Here is a 23,616-nt window from a genome sequence, read left to right on the forward strand (position 1 = left end):
TTTTAGGACTAGCTGGTTACTACAGAAGGTTCATCCAAGACTTTTCCAGAATAGCAAAACCCTTGACTGCATTAACGCATAAAGGGAAGAAATTTGAATGGAAGGATGAACAAGAGAAAGCGTTTCAGTTATTGAAGAAAAAGCTAACTACGGCACCTATATTGTCATTGCCTGAAGGGAATGATGATTTTGTGATTTATTGTGACGCATCAAAGCAAGGTCTCGGTTGTGTATTAATGCAACGAACGAAGGTGATTGCTTATGCCTCTAGACAATTGAAGATTCATGAACAAAATTATACGACGCATGATTTGGAATTAGGCGCGGTTGTTTTTGCATTAAAGACTTGGAGGCACTACTTATATGGGGTCAAAAGTATTATATATACCGACCACAAAAGTCTTCAACACATATTTAATCAGAAACAACTAAATATGAGGCAGCGTAGGTGGATTGAATTATTGAATGATTACGACTTTGAGATTCGTTACCACCCGGGGAAGGCAAATGTGGTAGCCTATGCCTTGAGCAGGAAGGACAGAGAACCCATTCGAGTAAAATCTATGAATATAATGATTCATAATAACCTTACTACTCAAATAAAGGAGGCGCAACAAGGAGTTTTAAAGAGGGAAATTTAAAGGATGAAATACCCAAAGGATCGGAGAAGCATCTTAACATTCGGGAAGACGGAACCCAGTATAGGGCTGAAAGGATTTGGGTACCAAAATTTGGAGATATGAGAGAAATGGTACTTAGAGAAGCTCATAAAACCAGATACTCAATACATCCTGGAACGGGGAAGATGTACAAGGATCTCAAGAAACATTTTTGGTGGCCGGGTATGAAAGCCGATGTTGCTAAATACGTAGGAGAATGTTTGACGTGTTCTAAGGTCAAAGCTGAGCATCAGAAACCATCAGGTCTACTTCAACAACCCGAAATCCCGGAATGGAAATGGGAAAACATTACCATGGATTTCATCACTAAATTGCCAAGGACTGCAAGTGGTTTTGATACTATTTGGGTAATAGTTGATCGTCTCACCAAATCAGCACACTTCCTGCCAATAAGAGAAGATGACAAGATGGAGAAGTTAGCACGACTGTATTTGAAGGAAGTCGTCTCCAGACATGGAATACCAATCTCTATTATCTCTGATAGGGATGGCAGATTTATTTCAAGATTCTGGCAGACATTACAGCAAGCATTAGGAACTCGTCTAGACATGAGTACTGCCTATCATCCACAAACTGATGGGCAAAGTGAAAGGACGATACAAATGCTTGAAGACATGCTACGAGCATGTGTTATTGATTTCGGAAACAGTGGAAGTATGTTTTCTAAAATGGTCATCTAGACGTCGTTCTTTCGACTGAAATGACTACCTTTACAAAAACGACTTGTAACTTATTTTTCCGACAATAAACCAATACTTTTTCTGTTTATATTCATAAAATAGAGTTCAATATGAAACCATAGCAATTTGATTCACTCAAAACGGATTTAAAATGAAGAAGTTATGGGTAAAACAAGATTGGATAATTTTTCTCATTTTAGCTACGTGAAAATTGGTAACAAATCTATTCCAACCATAACTTAATCAACTTGTATTGTATATTATGTAATCTTGAGATATCATAGACACGTATACAATGTTTCGACCTATCATGTCGACACATCTATATATATTTCGGAACAACCATAGACACTCTATATGTGAATGTTGGAGTTAGCTATACAGGGTTGAGGTTGATTCCAAAATATATATAGTTTGAGTTGTGATCAATACTGAGATATGTATACACTGGGTCGTGGATTGATTCAAGATAATATTTATCGATTTATTTCTGTACATCTAACTGTGGACAACTAGTTGTACGTTACTAACGAGGACAGCTGACTTAATAAACTTAAAACATCAAAATATATTAAAAGTGTTGCAAATATATTTTGAACATACTTTGATATATATGTATATATTGTTATAGGTTCGTGAATCAACCAGTGGCCAAGTCTTACTTCCCGACGAAGTAAAAATATGTGAAAGTGAGTTATAGTCCCACTTTTAAAATCTAATAATTTTGGGATGAGAATACATGCAGGTTTTATAAATGATTTACAAAATAGACACAAGTACGTGAAACTACATTCTATGGTTGAATTATCGAAATCGAATATGCCCCTTTTTATTAAGTCTGGTAATCTAAGAATTAGGGAACAGACACCCTAATTGACGCGAATCCTAAAGATAGATCTATTGGGCTTAACAAACCCCATCCAAAGTACCGGATGCTTTAGTACTTTGAAATTTATATCATATCCGAAGGGTGTCCCGGAATGATGGGGATATTCTTATATATGCATCTTGTTAATGTCGGTTACCAGGTGTTCACCATATGAATGATTTTTATCTCTATGTATGGGATGTGTATTGAAATATGAAATCTTGTGGTCTATTGTTACGATTTGATATATATAGGTTAAACCTATAACTCACCAACATTTTTGTTGACGTTTTAAGCATGTTTATTCTCAGGTGATTATTAAGAGCTTCCGCTATCGCATACTTAAATAAGGACGAGATTTGGAGTCCATGCTTGTATGATATTGTGTAAAAACTGCATTCAAGAAACTTATTTTGTTGTAACATATTTGTATTGTAAACCATTATGTAATGGTCGTGTGTAAACAGGATATTTTAGATTATCATTATTTGATAATCTACGTAAAAGCTTTTTAAACCTTTATTGATGAAATAAATGTTATGGTTTGTTTTAAAATGAATGCAGTCTTTGAAAAACGTCTCATATAGAGGTCAAAACCTCGCAACGAAATCAATTAATATGGAACGTTTTTAATCAATAAGAACGGGACATTTCAGTTGGTATCAGAGCGTTGGTCTTAGAGAACCAGAATTTTGCATTAGTGTGTCTTATCGAGTTTGTTAGGATGCATTAGTGAGTCTGGACTTCGACCGTGTTTACTTGAAAAATGATTGCTTAACAAATTTTGTTGGAAACTATATATTTTTAACATGTGAATATTATGTGATATATTAATCTCTTAACGCGTTTGATATTATGTGATAGATGTCTACCTCTAGAACAAGTCTCATTGACTAACCTAATAATAATGAAGAGTCAAATGTAAATTGGAATGATTCGTGGACTGATTCACAAGTTCCCGAAGAGGAACCGGAAGAAGAGTCGGAACCGGAAGAAGAATCAGAACCGGAAGAGGAGGAACCGGATGAAGAAATAGAACCGGTGGGGGAAATAATAAAACGGTTAAGTAAAAGAAAATCCTCAACCAACCGACCAAGGTTAATTATGGTCAATGGTGAAGGTATTTCGTATGCCCGAGAGACATATTAAATTAATGTGGCTGACGTGTTATGATCCAAGTCGGGTCATACCCAATAACAAACTTACCGACACCTTATTTGTATTTGATTTTAACGATTGGTTCATTGATCAAATACGCGACACTTGAACTTTAAGAAAAATGGTTTTCTTAAATATTACTTGATGTGTATATATATATATATATATAAATTATGGAATAATTTATATAATATGGATTTAATTATTTATAGGTTAAATAATTAATTATGTTATGTTGCATTTTATAAATTGGTTTTATAAAATAAAGTATACATAACAAATGGTATGGAATTTTATTAGTTTTATAAATAATGTAACATAATTTATAAAATGCAAGTTTGTAAAATTTGTTTTATAAAATTTAATTTTACTAAACAAATTTATAAAAGATGCAAGTTTATAAAATATGTCAAGTATTATTTTATAAAATGATGGGAGTGGCCTTGGAATTGTATGTAGCATGCTAAAGATTCCATCTTGGTCAAAGACAATTCCCATTCCATATACATGCATGCTCCTTGACCAAAGAGAGAGAGACATAACATTTACACATCAAAACAACTTGAAAATTCTGCTCAAAATGGGAGCTGTTGGCCGTGGCCTTTAAGGGTGCCAAAGGGATTCATTTTCAAGTTTTTCAAGCTCATTTCAAGTGTAAAATAAATCCTAACCAAAAGCTAGGGTGTTGGTGCACAAGTTTGGGGTATAACAACTTGAGGTTTCATTGTTTTGGAGCTCCATTCATCATCATCATCTTCATCACTTATCAACAAGCTTGGAGTAGGTATAATCTCTTATCTTGCTTGTAGTTTGTAAGCATGTTACACAACTTGATCCTAATTGGGATTTAACTTTAAATTGGTTAAAGTTTAACAAGTCTAAAATTGATAATTAACATGCTTCCGCTTTCTTAATTCTCAAAATGGTTTAAGTATATTATGAACTTGTTAAATCCCAACAATGGTATCTAGAGCCGAAGTTGTTGAAATATGCTTCGAGATGATTTATTAAACCCACTATATTTTGCATTTTATGTACATGCATGAAAGAAAAATGCAAAAATTAATGGATTTGGGTGGGTTGGTCTTTTGGCCGAATTTATGGGTGTTCCAAAATGGTTTTGGGTTTGCCATTTGGTTAATATTTGGTGATATTTTGATGTTCACAATCATAGCCAAGACCTTGTGGTTGAATGAATGTTTGTTTGGTTGATTTATGATTCTTTTGGTATGTATTATCATTCATTCAAAAGGCATGTAATAATTATTCATTTGGTTGTAATATTTATTATTTTGGTTATGTAATTTATTTTATATTTGGTATGTAAAATAGATTAGGTTGTATTTCATTTTTTAGACAAAATGTATTAGGATATATTTTGTAAAATGATGAAGAATGATGAAGACTTGAAGAACACATGAAGAAGCATTTGGATGCAAGATTAAGTGGGAGGTTAAAACCTCCTACTTTGTGTTATAACCCCTTTACCGGTGGCATTTGTTTTCGGCTAAACAAATGTCTACCAAAAATGGCTTGATTGTGAACATATGATTTTGCATGCATGGTTGTTTTGTATGATTATGTGGATTGTATGTTTGTATGCTACAAGTTAATCACACAAGTTAACAACAAACTAAAATGGCAATTTAAATTGGTAAAATTGACATTATTAACGACATGCAAAACGTCAAATTTAAATGGTTAAATTAAAAACGGCTAAAAGGACATTAATAAACGGTTATTAAGGACATGATAAGGATCATACATATAAAATGGTTTATATTAAGTAATTGGCTTAATTACAAGACATGAAAATGGTTTTTCATAAGTACCATGCACTAAATGCATGTTGGTGTATGGTATAAAAGTTTTCTCAAACTAGAATTAACAAAAACTCAAAATCCCTTTCATTAACAAGGTAAACAAGTTAAACGCCATCCTATTGTGTGACACTTAAAAGTATTAGGGAACTCATGATGGGATAAAGGTCACCTAACCATTATGAGCAAACTAATGTGATTAAGGTAAATTTCGCATGCTTGTGGGATAAAGGTCACCTAACCACATGTATGTTAAATTTACAAGTCTATACAAGTAGGACGACTTGATTTGGGAATCATGAACTTAGGGTCACCGAAGCATGAAGAACAAATAGACGTTGATGGGATAAATATGCCATGCAAAAGGATTGCATGATCCCATACTCTAGAAGTTGCAAATGGATTGCAATTGTCATTTATTGACTACCTAGCTAAATCAAATTGCGGGATAAAGGTCACCTAACCGAAATTTGGTTTACCGTTGGATTCTAGAATTTAATAATTCAATTTGATTTAAAGGGTATTGAATGTTAAATTAAAATCGATACTTAAACGAACTTTGTTAATTTTGTAGATGGCCGCCAATAACAACAACAACATTCAAAACGCACCACTTAACCTAAACCACCTATCATTAAGGTCTCTCTTAGAGAAAGACAAACTCAACCATACAAACTTTATGGATTGGTTCCGCAATCTTCGGATTGTCCTCAAACAAGAGGATAAAATGTATGTGCTTGAGGACCCCATTCCCGATCAACCGGATGAGAATGATGTGGAGGCAATGGCCTCTTACGATAAGTATTGCCACGACTCCCTTCAAGTCTCATGCTTAATGCTTGGGACTATGATACCCGAACTCCAAAAGGATTTCGAGCATCATAGCGCATACGACATGATAACGCAATTGAAGGAGATGTTCCTCCAACAAGCGCGTGTCGAGCGTTTCGAAACGGTTCGGGCGCTACATGCTTGTCGTATGGACGATACCCAATCGGTTTCATCTTATGTACTTAAGATGAAAAGCCTTATCGATCGTGCTAACCGTCTTAACCTAAACATATCAAATGAGTTAGCCACCGATCTTATCCTTAACTCCCTATCAAAAAGGTTTGATCAATTTGTAATTAATTACAATATGAATGGGATGGATAAGAGCATAGGTGAGCTTCACGGTATGCTTAGAACAGCGGAAACTAGCATGGGTAAAAGGGCTTTACCCGTGTTAGCAATCGATCAAGGTGGGTCAAAAGGTAACACCTCTAAGCCAAAGGTGGGCAAGAGAAAAGGACCCGCCCATCAAGGCAAAGGGAAAGGGAAGATGGTTACCCCAACCATCAACAAGGCTAAGAAGAAAAAGGTAGCCGAGAAGGCAAACCCCAAAGAAGACCCATGTTTCGGTTGCGGTGAGATGGGTCATTGGAAACGAAACTGTCCGGTCTATCTTAAGGAGTTGAAGGACAAGAGGGATGCAGGGCAAACCTCAGGTAATATGTATATGGTATATATAGAGCTTAGTATTACTTCTTCTAATACATGGGTATTAGACACGGGATGTGGAACTCATATTTGCAATTCTTTGCAGGGGTTCAAAAGAAGTGAACATAAAGCGGGAACATCAAGTCTCTATATGGGCAATGGTGCAAAGGTGCATGTTAAAGCTCAAGGAGATTTTATTTTGAAGCTTCCAAGCGGATTGGAACTTATTTTAGAAAATGTTTTGTATGCTCCGGATTTGTGTAGAAACATTATTTCTATTTCTCGCTTAAAACAATGTGGTTACGTTGTTAATTTTATTGATGATGATATTCATGTTTCTAAAGATAATGTATTCTATTTCAAGGCTTCGCCTTCAAATGGAATTTATGAATTGGTTCATGATGACACATCATCGAGCTCTATATACCATACTAGCACCAAGAAAATCAAAAGGGATTTGAGTGATTCCTACTTATGGCATTGTCGCCTTGGTCACATAAACAAGAACCGAATGCATACACTTCAAAAGAATGGACTCTTGAAATCAAATGAGATGGACTCATTTGATGTATGTGAATCTTGTTTACAAGGCAAGATGACTAAAGCACCTTTCAAAGGAACTTATGAAAGGGCTAAAGATTTATTGGGATTAATACATTCGGATGTATGTGGGCCCTTTAAACCCATAGCTAGGAATGGTGAAAGATACTTCGTTACTTTCATTGATGACTTCAGTCGTTTTGGATATGTCTACTTGTTAAGACATAAGGACGAAACTTTTGAAGCATTCAAAGAATATCAAAACGAAGTACAAAATCAACTCAATAGGAAAATTAAGGTACTTCGTACCGATAGAGGAGGTGAATACCTAAGCGATGCATTCCAAGATCATCTTAGGAGTTGTGGGATTATCTCACAACTTACTCCACCCGGAACACCCCAACTTAATGGAGTTTCCGAAAGGAGGAACCGAACCCTAATGGATATGGTTCGATCTATGATGGCAAGAAGCTCGTTGCCTCTATCATTTTGGGGTTATTGTCTAAGCTCCGCGGCTCGTATTTTAAATATGGCCCCAACCAAGAAAGTGGAACGAACTCCTCACGAGATGTGGTTTGGTAAACCTCCATCTCTATCATACTTAAAGGTATGGGGATGTGAAGCTTATCCTAAGCGTTACGTCCCTAATAAGTTGAATGCTCGATCCACGAAGTGTATCTTCATAGGATATCCCAAGGATGATATGGGATACTATTTCTATGATCCATCCGAGCAGAATGTATTTGTTGCTCGGAAGGCGGAATTCCTTGAAACTAAGTTCCTAATGGAAGGAAACAGTGAAAGGAAGATAGATCTTGAAGAGGTCCAAGATCAAGTAGATGATACACAATTGGTTGACACTAGCACTCAACATGAAAATGTTGATAGTGATCAAATGGATGATCAAAATACACAAGGCATTCGTAGATCTGGTAGGATTAGCAATCCTCCTGAGAGATATGGGTTTCTCATAGATGGTTGCTATACGATTGATTTGGATGAACCAACAAACTACCAAGATGCTTTATCAAGGATTGATAAAGATAAATGGCAGGAAGCCATGAACGCTGAGATGCAATCCATGTATGAAAACCAAGTATGGGAACTTGTTGAGCAACCTCCTAGCTCTAAGCTAGTTGATTGCAAATGGCTTTTCAAAATGAAAACCGACATACATGGAAACTTGGATACATATAAAGCTAGACTTGTTGCAAAAGGTTTCACTCAAACTCAAGGGGTTGATTATGATGAAACTTTCTCGCCTGTTGCAATGCTAAAGTCTATTAGGATATTATTTGCCATTGCTACTCACTACGACTATGATATATGGCAAATGGATGTCAAAACCGCTTTCCTAAATGGATATCTTATGGAAGATGTCTATATGGTCCAGCCTGAAGGTTTTGTTGATCCAAAATATCCTAAAAGTGTATGCAAGTTAAAGAAGTCAATCTACGGATTGAAACAAGCATCTAGAATGTGGAATCATCGTTTTAATGAGGAAGCCGAGAAATTTGGCTTCATTAAAAATGGTGATGAAGCTTGTGTATATAAGAAAGCTAGTGGGAGCACTATCATGTTCCTTGTACTATATGTGGATGATATATTATTATTTGGAAATGATATTACCACAATGCAAGGAGTCAAAACTTGGCTAAAGAGTTGCTTCTCCATTAAGGATCTTGGAGATGCACAATACATATTGGGGATAGGGATCTATAGGAATAGATCCAAGAGATTGATAGGTTTAAGTCAAAGTACATACATTGATAAAATCTTGAAAAGGTTCAAGATGGAAAACTCTAAGAAAGGTTTGGTACCTATTCAAAGAGGAACCGTTCTCAGTTCATCTCAGTGTCCTACCACGAAAGATGAACAAGATAGAATGAAGAAAGTCCCATACGCATCTGCAATTGGGTCTATCATGTATGCGATGATATGTACTAGACCGGATGTGTCATGCGCTCTAAGCTTGACAAGTAGATACCAGAATAACCCAGGAAACAGTCATTGGATTGCTGTTAAAAGTATACTGAAATACCTTAGGAGGACTAAGGATATGTTTCTAATATACGGGTCTGGTGAGGAGGAACTCGCCGTAAAAGGTTACGTGGACGCGAGTTTCCAAACTGATCGAGATGACTCTCGATCACAATCCGGTTATGTCTTCATGTTAAATGGTGGTGCGGTCTCTTGGAAGAGTTCGAAACAGGAGGTTGTTGCGTTATCCACTACAGAGTCGGAGTACATTGCCGCCTCACTGGCAGCTCAGGAAGCTGCATGGATGAAGAAATTCATCGACGACTTAGGAGTGGTCCCTTCCATTCAGGACCCTCTTGAGATCTTTTGTGACAACGAGGGTGCGATTGCTCAAATCAAGGAACCTCGTGCTCATCAAAAGACTCATCACATTGAGCGGAGATTCAACTACATCAGGGATGAGGTTGAAAAGGGAAAGATATGTATTCACAAAGTTCACACAGATCATAATGTTGCGGATCCACTCACGAAACTTTTACATGGGCCAAAACATGAGGGACATGTTTGTGCGTTAGGGCTTCGATATTCTAGTGATTGGAATTGATCTACTTTATGTATTGTAACGGAACGAATTAGTTCAAACTCATTAATATAATTATGGTATTAATTTAATTATGAGTCGTGTTCCAATTTAGCATATTTCATCCATGAATAAACTATTATTCTAAATTCCGTAGTTGATCACATTTATGGGAACAAGTGTGAGGTTTAGACTATTATGAACTCGGATTGGTATACATTCATAGGTTGAATGTGGGGCAAGGTTGCAACCAAGGTTCATAGATATTTGTGGGAAACAAATATTGGAAGACCCGCTCTCAAGAATTACTGTATAGAGCCTTTGTGGTCGATCACATGTAATCTTGAGTAAAGGCGAATATCATTGTATCCTCTGACCTGAGATACATATTGGGTTCGGATATTCACCAAGTACTGTGCCTTGATTCTTTCCTTCGCTATTCTGAAACATGGTAGTACATAAGGAAGAACTCAGGTATATTACAAAGTGTATATCTAGGACGTATGTAGTCAAGATGGAATTTGTCCCTCTTATTCGTTGAGAGTCAGATGTCTAAGGCCTGAAAAGTTAAATCTATAAGAGAGTGATCACTCTGTATCTCTTGGATTTAACATGACATCAAGGACGAAAGGAAATAATGAAAGATTCACCTAATCATATTCGAGATGGGAACTCGAAAGGGATGATGTTATTGAATGGCACAAAGTCATAACATATTAGGGGTGATGGACGGTGTGTTAGGCTGTATCCATCACTTGCATTAATTTCTTATGTTTCTCGTGCAAGTGGGAGATTGAAGGTATTTCGTATGCCCGAGAGACATATTAAATTAATGTGGCTGACGTGTTATGATCCAAGTCGGGTCATACCCAATAACAAACTTACCGACACCTTATTTGTATTTGATTTTAACGATTGGTTCATTGATCAAATACGCGACACTTGAACTTTAAGAAAAATGGTTTTCTTAAATATTACTTGATGTGTATATATATATATATATATAAATTATGGAATAATTTATATAATATGGATTTAATTATTTATAGGTTAAATAATTAATTATGTTATGTTGCATTTTATAAATTGGTTTTATAAAATAAAGTATACATAACAAATGGTATGGAATTTTATTAGTTTTATAAATAATGTAACATAATTTATAAAATGCAAGTTTGTAAAATTTGTTTTATAAAATTTAATTTTACTAAACAAATTTATAAAAGATGCAAGTTTATAAAATATGTCAAGTATTATTTTATAAAATGATGGGAGTGGCCTTGGAATTGTATGTAGCATGCTAAAGATTCCATCTTGGTCAAAGACAATTCCCATTCCATATACATGCATGCTCCTTGACCAAAGAGAGAGAGACATAACATTTACACATCAAAACAACTTGAAAATTCTGCTCAAAATGGGAGCTGTTGGCCGTGGCCTTTAAGGGTGCCAAAGGGATTCATTTTCAAGTTTTTCAAGCTCATTTCAAGTGTAAAATAAATCCTAACCAAAAGCTAGGGTGTTGGTGCACAAGTTTGGGGTATAACAACTTGAGGTTTCATTGTTTTGGAGCTCCATTCATCATCATCATCTTCATCACTTATCAACAAGCTTGGAGTAGGTATAATCTCTTATCTTGCTTGTAGTTTGTAAGCATGTTACACAACTTGATCCTAATTGGGATTTAACTTTAAATTGGTTAAAGTTTAACAAGTCTAAAATTGATAATTAACATGCTTCCGCTTTCTTAATTCTTAAAATGGTTTAAGTATATTATGAACTTGTTAAATCCCAACAAATGGTGTTTCCGCCAAGGAAGCAAAATATTGGGAGGATTACCAATTCTCCGATGAATCGGATTCCGACGAGAATTCCGATGATGTTATAGAAATTACCCCAACTGAATTTAAAAAGGCAAAAGAAAATAATAAGGGAAAGGGCATAAAAATAGAGAAATCTAATTCCAACCCCGATGAACTTTATATGTATCGTCAACCCCCGAAGTCCTTAAGTTGTAACAATAACCCGGGAACCTCTAAACCACCAGGTTTTTCTAAACCAATGTGGAAAATTACGGCTCGTATTAGGGGAACATCATATATCCCTAGAAACTTGGCAAAACGAACCAAAACCGAAGAAGAAGAAACAAGCGAGTCGGAATAAGATAGTTGTATTCGTGTGGTGTAATATATGTAATATAGTGTGCTTATGCTTTATGATATATGTAAAAATTGCTTGTATTAATAAGTATTTTTTTTATGAATCTAACTCTTGTCTATTTTACAGTATAAAAACACAAAATGGATAGACAACCCAATATTTTAAGAGACCTACCCGGAGACATGATTGATGAAATCTTGTCTAGAGTCGGTCAGAATTCTTCGGCACAACTATTTAAGGCGAGATCAGCTTGTAAGACATTCGAAGAACGTTCCAAGAATGCCTTGGTTTATAAAAGGCTTTCGTTCGAAAGATGGGGGATATCACATTGGGAAATCCATAAGTTACGATGTGTTTACTTTGACGCATATATTGCGGGGAACCCAAATGCTATTTTACGCAATGGGTTAAGAAATTATTTTGACTCAATATATCCGAATATTGGACTTCGTGATTTAGAAAAAGCGGCTAACATGCAACATAAAGAAGCATGTTATGCTTACGGATTAGTAATGTTCGCTTCTCACCAAAGTGAGAACAAGAGCATCGGCCTACAACTATTAAACAAAACGTTCCCACAAGTGACGGAGTCGGTAATTGGGGTAAGAAATGAGGTTTTTAGATTGTTACGGGACTGTTGGACATTACGTAACCCTCGTCCCTTTGACGACGTTACAACACGCTGTCTTATCAACGGCCATAACGGTTATGTTCCACAAGACCAAGGATGGGAAGTAGTCCTAGTAAAACCAGAATGCATGACTTGTTTCTGGACGTATGAATTACGTGTCTTTATTGCCTTTGCTGAACGACTTGTGTACTAGCTAGAATTATCTTTACAACTATCTTGTATCAAAGTTATTGTGTGCTATATTTCATACTTTATGTAAAATAAGCGGTATTGTAAGTTTGTAAAATATTGTATAAAAGTTTGAACGCGAAATATTATTATAATCAGTTTTTCATATAGAATTGTAGTAGTTGAATTGTATATTAGCTACTAAGTATGAACTTAACGGGTAGGTACTACCCGAATTTAAACTTATAAAACGCTAATATGAAGAAAAAGCTTTTATAAATGAGTTCATATTATGCTACGAAATACTATCAACTACTCTTAATATTCTGTATGATTAACTTGTTCCATTTGACTATTTTGAAGGAAATGGCACCGACTACTCGACACACCGTGAATATGAATGAAGAGGAATTCCGTACTTTTCTAGCTTCAAACATAGCCGCAGTACAGGCTGCGCTACATACCAACAATAACCTTGGATCTAGCAGTACAGGAAATCGTGTAGGATGCACCTACAAAGAATTCACTGCCTGTAAACCTTTGGAATTTGATGGAACCGAAGGACCGATCGGATTGAAACGGTGGACCGAGAAGGTCGAATCGGTGTTTGCCATAAGTAAGTGTACTGAAGAGGACAAAGTGAAGTACGCTACGCATACCTTCACAGGTTCTGCGTTAACATGGTGGAATACCTATCTAGAGCAAGTGGGACAAGACGATGCGTACGCACTACCGTGGTTAGCATTCAAGCACTTGATGAACGAGAAGTATCGTCCCAGAACCGAGGTCAATAAGCTCAAGACAGAACTTAGAGGGTTACGAACCCAAGGATTTGATATTACCACGTATGAAAGACGATTCACAGAATTGTGCCTATTGTGTCCGGGAGCATTCGAAGATGAGGAAGAGAAGATCGACGCGTTTGTGAAAGGATTACCGGAAAGAATCCAAGAAGATATAAGTTCACACGAGCCCGCCTCCATACAACAGGCATGTAGAATGGCTCACAAACTAGTGAACCAGATTGAAGAAAGAATTAAAGAACAGACTGCTGAAGAGGCCAATGTGAAGCAAGTCAAAAGAAAGTGGGAGGAAAACGGTGATAAGAATCACCAATACAACAACAACAGCAATTACAACAATAATCGCAACAATTATCCCAACAATCGCAACATCAATCGCAACTACAACAAACGGCCCAACAACAACAACAACAACAACAACAGCAGCAACTACAACAATCATCCCAACAACAATAATAACCGCAACAACAACAACAATCAGAAGCAGCTATGCCAAAGGTGTGAAAAGTATCACTCGGGGTTCTGCACCAAATTTTGCAACAAGTGTAAAAGAAATGGTCATAGCGCGGCGAAGTGTGAGGTCTACGGACCAGGGGTTAATAGAACGAAAGGAACAAATGGTGTTGGAACGAGTAATGGCGGAGCAAGTAGTGTCGGAGCAAGTTATGCCAATGTAGTTTGTTATAAATGTGGAAAACCGGGCCACATTATTAGAAATTGCCCGAACCAGGAGAACACGAATGGACAAGGCCGCGGAAGAGTTTTCAATATTAATGCGGCAGAGGCACAGGAAGACCCGGAGCTTGTTACGGGTACGTTTCTTATTGACAATAAATCTGCTTACGTTTTATTTGATTCGGGTGCGGATAGAAGCTATATGAGTAGAGATTTTTGTGCTAAATTAAGTTGTCCATTGACGCCTTTGGATAGTAAATTTTTACTCGAATTAGCAAATGGTAAATTAATTTCAGCAGATAATATATGTCGGAATCGAGAAATTAAATTGGTTAGCGAAACATTTAAGATTGACTTGATACCAGTAGAGTTAGGGAGTTTTGATGTGATAATCGGTATGGACTGGTTGAAAGAAGTGAAAGCAGAGATTGTTTGTTACAAAAATGCAATTCGCATTATACGAGAAAAAGGAAAACCCTTAATGGTGTACGGAGAAAAGGGCAACACGAAGCTACATCTTATTAGTAATTTGAAGGCACAAAAACTAATAAGAAAAGGTTGCTATGCTGTTCTAGCACACGTCGAGAAAGTACAAACTGAAGAAAAGAGCATCAATGATGTTCCCATTGCAAAAGAATTTCCCGATGTATTTCCGAAAGAATTACCGGGATTACCCCCACATCGATCCGTTGAATTTCAAATAGATCTTGTACCAGGAGCTGCACCAATAGCTCGTGCTCCTTACAGACTCGCACCCAGCGAGATGAAAGAACTGCAAAGCCAATTACAAGAACTTTTAGAGCGTGGTTTCATTCGACTAAGCACATCACCGTGGGGAGCTCCTGTTTTGTTTGTCAAGAAAAAAGATGGTACATTCAGGTTGTGTATCGACTACCGAGAGTTGAACAAACTTACCATCAAGAACCGCTACCCACTACCGAGAATCGACGACTTATTTGATCAACTACAAGGCTCGTCTGTTTATTCAAAGATTGACTTACGTTCCGGGTATCATCAAATGCGGGTGAAAGAAGATGATATTCCAAAGACTGCTTTCAGAACACGTTACGGTCATTACGACTTTATGGTCATGCCGTTTGGTTTAACTAATGCACCAGCTGTGTTCATGGACCTTATGAACCGAGTGTGTGGACCATACCTTGACAAGTTTGTCATTGTTTTCATTGATGACATACTTATTTACTCAAAGAATGACCAAGAACACGGTGAACATTTGAGAAAGGTGTTAGAAGTATTGTGGAAGGAAGAATTGTACGCTAAGTTTTCAAAGTGTGCATTTTGGTTGGAAGAAGTTCAATTCCTCGGTCACATAGTGAACAAAGAAGGTATTAAGGTGGATCCGGCAAAGATAGAAACTGTTGAAAAGTGGGAGACCCCGAAAACTCCGAAACACATACGCCAGTTTTTAGGACTAGCTGGTTACTACAGAAGGTTCATCCAAGACTTTTCCAGAATAGCAAAACCCTTGACTGCATTAACGCATAAAGGGAAGAAATTTGAATGGAAGGATGAACAAGAGAAAGCGTTTCAGTTATTGAAGAAAAAGCTAACTACGGCACCTATATTGTCATTGCCTGAAGGGAATGATGATTTTGTGATTTATTGTGACGCATCAAAGCAAGGTCTCGGTTTTGTATTAATGCAACGAACGAAGGTGATTGCTTATGCCTCTAGACAATTGAAGATTCATGAACAAAATTATACGACGCATGATTTGGAATTAGGCGCGGTTGTTTTTGCATTAAAGACTTGGAGGCACTACTTATATGGGGTCAAAAGTATTATATATACCGACCACAAAAGTCTTCAACACATATTTAATCAGAAACAACTAAATATGAGGCAGCGTAGGTGGATTGAATTATTGAATGATTACGACTTTGAGATTCGTTACCACCCGGGGAAGGCAAATGTGGTAGCCTATGCCTTGAGCAGGAAGGACAGAGAACCCATTCGAGTAAAATCTATGAATATAATGATTCATAATAACCTTACTACTCAAATAAAGGAGGCGCAACAAGGAGTTTTAAAGAGGGAAATTTAAAGGATGAAATACCCAAAGGATCGGAGAAGCATCTTAACATTCGGGAAGACGGAACCCAGTATAGGGCTGAAAGGATTTGGGTACCAAAATTTGGAGATATGAGAGAAATGGTACTTAGAGAAGCTCATAAAACCAGATACTCAATACATCCTGGAACGGGGAAGATGTACAAGGATCTCAAGAAACATTTTTGGTGGCCGGGTATGAAAGCCGATGTTGCTAAATACGTAGGAGAATGTTTGACGTGTTCTAAGGTCAAAGCTGAGCATCAGAAACCATCAGGTCTACTTCAACAACCCGAAATCCCGGAATGGAAATGGGAAAACATTACCATGGATTTCATCACTAAATTGCCAAGGACTGCAAGTGGTTTTGATACTATTTGGGTAATAGTTGATCGTCTCACCAAATCAGCACACTTCCTGCCAATAAGAGAAGATGACAAGATGGAGAAGTTAGCACGACTGTATTTGAAGGAAGTCGTCTCCAGACATGGAATACCAATCTCTATTATCTCTGATAGGGATGGCAGATTTATTTCAAGATTCTGGCAGACATTACAGCAAGCATTAGGAACTCGTCTAGACATGAGTACTGCCTATCATCCACAAACTGATGGGCAAAGTGAAAGGATGATACAAATGCTTGAAGACATGCTACGAGCATGTGTTATTGATTTCGGAAACAGTTGGGATCGACATCTACCGTTAGCAGAATTTTCCTACAACAACAGCTACCATTCAAGCATTGAGATGGCGCCGTTTGAAGCACTTTATGGTAGAAAGTGCAGGTCTCCGATTTGTTGGAGTGAAGTGGGGGATAGACAGATTACGGGTCCGGAGATTATACAAGAAACTACCGAGAAGATCATCCAAATTCAACAACGGTTGAAAACCGCCCAAAGTCGACAAAAGAGCTACGCTGACATTAAAAGAAAAGATATAGAATTTGAAATTGGAGAGATGGTCATGCTTAAAGTTGCACCTTGGAAAGGCGTTGTTCGATTTGGTAAACGAGGGAAATTAAATCCAAGGTATATTGGACCATTCAAGATTATTGATCGTGTCGGACCAGTAGCTTACCGACTTGAGTTACCTCAACAACTCGCGGCTGTACATAACACTTTCCACGTCTCGAATTTGAAGAAATGTTTTGCTAAAGAAGATCTCACTATTCCGTTAGATGAAATCCAAATCAACGAAAAACTTCAATTCATCGAAGAACCCGTCGAAATAATGGATCGTGAGGTTAAAAGACTTAAGCAAAACAAGATACCAATTGTTAAGGTTTGATGGAATGCTCGTAGAGGACCCAAGTTCACCTGGGAGCGTGAAGATCAGATGAAGAAGAAATACCCGCATCTATTTCCAGAAGATTCGTCAACACCTTCAACAGCTTAAAATTTCGGGACGAAATTTATTTAACGGGTAGGTACTGTAGTGACCCGAACTTTTCCATGTTTATATATATTAATTGAGATTTATATTTACATGATTAAATGTTTCCAACATGTTAAGCAATCAAACTTGTTAAGACTTGATTAATTGAAATATGCTTCATATAGACAATTGACCACCCAAGTTGGCCGGCGATTCACGAACGTTAAAACTTGTAAAAATAACATGACGATATATATATGGATATACATATGGTTAACATGAGATTATGATAAGTAAGTATCTCCATAAGTATATTAACAATGAGTTATATACATATAAACAAGACTACTAACTTAAGGATTTCGAAACGAGACATATATGTAACGATTATCGTTGTAACGACAGTTAAATGTATATATATCATATTAAGATATATTAATATATCATAATATCATGATAATATAATAATTTAACATCTCATTAGATATAATAAATAATGGGTTAACAACATTAATTGAGATCGTTAACTTAAAGGTTTCAAAACAACACTTACATGTAACGACTAACGATGACTTAACGACTCAGTTAAAATGTATATACATGTAGTGTATTTAGATGTATTAAAATACTTTTGGAAGACTTCAAAACATATATCAAAACACTCATACTTAACGAAAATGGTTACAGTTACTTTCCCATTCTTTTCTTTCATCAAGAATTCTAGTCGTATTTTTACCCGTATTATACACAGCTTCAAAACGTAGTTACTATGGGTATATACCAATAGGAACTAGCATGGGATTCCACTCTTGATTATGTCATGTATGACTAATCAATTTTAACTTCTACCATGAGCTAGTCAACTAACTAGAACTCCTTTTAACCCCACTCACCACTCACCAATTACCACTCATCATTCACTCCATTTCACTTCCAATTCTCTTTCTAATTCTCTCTCAACACACCCACACTATTATGAACGTATTTTTCCAGTAGTTAATCATCATCTTCATCAAAAATCACTTCAAGAATCAAGCTATAATCATCATAGGAAGAACACTTCAAGAACACTTCAAAAATCCCTTCAAGTTTACTAATTTACTTCCAAGCTTTCTAATCCATTCCAAGTAATCATCTAAGATCAAGAAACCTTTGTTATATACAGTAGGTTATCTTTCTTATTCAAGGTAATATTCATATTCAAACTTTGATTCAATTTCTATAACTATAAACTATCTTAATTCGAGTAAAAATCTTACTTGAACTTGTTTTTGTGTCATGATCCTACTTCAAGAACTTTCAAGCCATCCAAGATCCTTTGAAGCTAGATCATTTATTGCCACTTCCAGTAGGTTTACCTACTAAACTTGAGGTAGTAATGATGTTCATAACATCATTCGATTCATATATATAAAACTATCTTATTCGAAGGTTTAAACTCGTAATCACTAGAACATAGTTTAGTTAATTCTAAACTTGTTCGCAAACAAAAGTTAATCCTTCTAACTTGACTTTTAAAATCAACTAAACACATTTTCTATATCTATATGATATGCTAACTTAATGATTTAAAACCTGGAAACACGAATAACACCGTAAAACCGGATTTACGCCGTCGTAGTAACACCGCGGGCTGTTTTGGGTTAGTTAATTAAAAACTATGATAAACTTTGATTTAAAAGTTGTTATTCTGAGAAAATGATTTTTATTATGAATATGAAACTATATCCAAAAAATTATGGTTAAACTCAAAGTGGAAGTATGTTTTCTAAAATGGTCATCTAGACGTCGTTCTTTCGACTGAAATGACTACCTTTACAAAAACGACTTGTAACTTATTTTTCCGACTGTAAACCAATACTTTTTCTGTTTAGATTCATAAAATAGAGTTCAATATGAAACCATAGCAATTTGATTCACTCAAAACGGATTTAAAATGAAGAAGTTATGGGTAAAACAAGATTGGATAATTTTTCTCATTTTAGCTACGTGAAAATTGGTAACAAATCTATTCCAACTATAACTTAATCAACTTGTATTGTATATTATGTAATCTTGAGATACCATAGACACGTATACAATGTTTCGACCTATCATGTCGACACATCTATATATATTTCGGAACAACCATAGACACTCTATATGTGAATGTTGGAGTTAGCTATACAGGGTTGAGGTTGATTCCAAAATATATATAGTTTGAGTTGTGATCAATACTGAGATATGTATACACTGGGTCGTGGATTGATTCAAGATAATATTTATCGATTTATTTCTGTACATCTAACTGTGGACAACTAGTTGTAGGTTACTAACGAGGACAGCTGACTTAATAAACTTAAAACATCAAAATATATTAAAAGTGTTGCAAATATATTTTGAACATACTTTGATATATATGTATATATTGTTATAGGTTCGTGAATCAACCAGTGGCCAAGTCTTACTTCCCGACGAAGTAAAAATCTGTGAAAGTGAGTTATAGTCCCACTTTTAAAATCTAATAATTTTGGGATGAGAATACATGCAGGTTTTATAAATGATTTACAAAATAGACACAAGTACGTGAAACTACATTCTATGGTTGAATTATCGAAATCGAATATACCCCTTTTTATTAAGTCTGGTAATCTAAGAATTAGGGAACAGACACCCTAATTGACGCGAATCCTAAAGATAGATCTATTGGGCTTAACAAACCCCATCCAAAGTACCGGATGCTTTAGTACTTCGAAATTTATATCATATCCGAAGGGTGTCCCGGAATGATGGGGATATTCTTATATATGCATCTTGTTAATGTCGGTTACCAGGTGTTCACCATATGAATGATTTTTATCTCTATGTATGGGATGTGTATTGAAATATGAAATCTTGTGGTCTATTGTTACGATTTGATATATATAGGTTAAACCTATAACTCACCAATATTTTTGTTGACGTTTTAAGCATGTTTATTCTCAGGTGATTATTAAGAGCTTCCGCTATCGCATACTTAAATAAGGACAAGATTTGGAGTCCATGCTTGTATGATATTGTGTAAAAACTGCATTCAAGAAACTTATTTTGTTGTAACATATTTGTATTGTAAACCATTATGTAATGGTCGTGTGTAAACAGGATATTTTAGATTATCATTATTTGATAATCTACGTAAAAGCTTTTTAAACCTTTATTGATGAAATAAAGGTTATGGTTTGTTTTAAAATGAATGCAGTCTTTGAAAAACGTCTCATATAGAGGTCAAAACCTCGCAACGAAATCAATTAATATGGAACGTTTTTAATCAATAAGAACGGGACATTTCACTCAACCTAAGTCAAATAGTACTAAGTCAGTAAATCTTCCGAATAGTTTTAAAAGTATGTAATTAAGGTCTAAAGGGTCATCATCATTCATCATTTAACAAAAGGCGTAAAGTGAGTTTCGTTTATGAATGTATTTTAAAACAAAGGCTGATTTCAGTCAGTCACCACGGCCTCTACCCTCACTGAATTAAGGTGAGACCAGTGACTATGGCTCCGTCTATGAGTCCCTTAAGTGTGATAAAAATTCCAGAAGCAAACTCGTCTTTGTTTGACCGTGGTGACGGTTTAAGTGCGAGTAGGTCTGAAATTTCTGCACAACGTTAAAAGGACCTAGTGACGATCGGAGGGCCATAAATCCTAAACCGTAACTTGGATGAAGACGAGTCTTATATGAAAAGTTATATACACGAACTGAGCTATCTGAAAGTAATGGTTACAGTAGCCCAGGTGTACTGGTCTGTTACAGAAACTGTAAACAGGAAACAGAAAAGTAAATGGACATAGTGACGCTCGGAGGGCCGTAGATTCTAAACCGTAACTCGGATTAAGACGAGTCTTATATGAAAAGTTATCTACTCGAAAAGTTATATCTAAAAATAATGGTCTCAGTAGCCCAGGTCTACTGGTCTGTAACAGAAACAGCAGGTCAGTAGGGTTTGGACAGAACAGTAAGTTTAAGTGAGTTCCGGTGGTCTTGGTGCTTGATGTTCATCATGGTTCTCATCCTTGATGCATATAGCTTCAAGTATACAACTCATTGATGTGTTTGCATCGTCTTAACCAAGATTTGGCCATCATAACACTAGTGTAAGTCTATGATACGAAGCACAACTCACTTAAGAGTTGTATGAAGTTTGATGAACCAAAGTTGCATCAAGATCATAGATTCAACACATGCATGAATTAGAAAGGTGATATTGTACCACAAACTTGAAAATAATAAGTGGTTAGTTTGATCTTGAAGATCCAATACCCAAAATTTAGATCAAACATATGTAGTGACCCGAACTTTTCCATGTTTATATATATTAATTGAGATTAATATTTACATGATTAAATGTTTCCAACATGTTAAGCAATCAAACTTGTTAAGACTTGATTAATTGAAATATGTTTCATATAGACAATTGACCACCCAAGTTGATCGGTGATTCACGAACGTTAAAACTTGTAAAAACTATATGATGACATATATATGGATATATATATATATAGTTAACATGATACTATGATAAGAAAACATATCATAAAGTATATTAACAATGAACTACATATGTAAAAACAAGACTACTAACTTAATGATTTTTAAACGAGACATATATGTAACGATTATCGTTGTAAAGACATTTAATGTATATATATCATATTAAGAGATATTCATACATGATAATATCATGATAATATAATAATTTAAAATCTCATTTGATATTATAAACATTGGGTTAACAACATTTAACAAGATCGTTAACCTAAAGGTTTCAAAACAACACTTACATGTAACGACTAACGATGACTTAACGACTCAGTTAAAATGTATATACATGTAGTGTTTTAATATGTATTTATACACTTTTGAAAGACTTCAATACACTTATCAAAATACTTCTACTTAACAAAAATGCTTACAATTACATCCTCGTTCAGTTTCATCAACAATTCTACTCGTATGCACCCGTATTCGTACTCGTACAATACACAGCTTTTAGATGTATGTACTATTGGTATATACACTCCAATGATCAGCTCTTAGCAGCCCATGTGAGTCACCTAACACATGTGGGAACCATCATTTGGCAACTAGCATGAAATATCTCATAAAATTACAAAAATATGAGTAATCATTCATGACTTATTTACATGAAAACAAAATTACATATCCTTTATATCTAATCCATACACCAACGACCAAAAACACCTACAAACACTTTCATTCTTCAATTTTCTTCATCTAATTGATCTCTCTCAAGTTCTATCTTCTTCTTCATAAATTCCAAAAGTTCTAGTTTCATAAAATCAAGAATACTTTCAAGTTTGCTAGCTCACTTCCAATCTTGTAAGGTGATCATCCAACCTCAAGAAATCTTTGTTTCTTACAGTAGGTTATCATTCTAATACAAGGTAATAATCATATTCAAACTTTGGTTCAATTTCTATAACTATAACAATCTTATTTCAAGTGATGATCTTACTTGAACTTGTTTTCGTGTCATGATTCTGCTTCAAGAACTTCGAGCCATCCAAGGATCCATTGAAGCTAGATCCATTTTTTTTCTTTTCCAGTAGGTTTATCCAAGGAAATTAAGGTAGTAATGATGTTCATAACATCATTCGATTCATACATATAAAGCTATCTTATTCGAAGGTTTAAACTTGTAATCACTAGAACATAGTTTAGTTAATTCTAAACTTGTTCGCAAACAAAAGTTAATCCTTCTAACTTGACTTTTAAAATCAACTAAACACATGTTCTATATCTATATGATATGCTAACTTAATGATTTAAAACCTGGAAACACGAAAAACACCGTAAAACCGGATTTACGCCGTCGTAGTAACACCGCGGGCTGTTTTGGGTTAGTTAATTAAAAACTATGATAAACTTTGATTTAAAAGTTGTTATTCTGAGAAAATGATTTTTATTA

The sequence above is a fragment of the Rutidosis leptorrhynchoides genome, chromosome 11 (assembly GCF_046630445.1).
Source record: "Rutidosis leptorrhynchoides isolate AG116_Rl617_1_P2 chromosome 11, CSIRO_AGI_Rlap_v1, whole genome shotgun sequence".
NCBI lineage: Eukaryota > Viridiplantae > Streptophyta > Magnoliopsida > Asterales > Asteraceae > Rutidosis > Rutidosis leptorrhynchoides.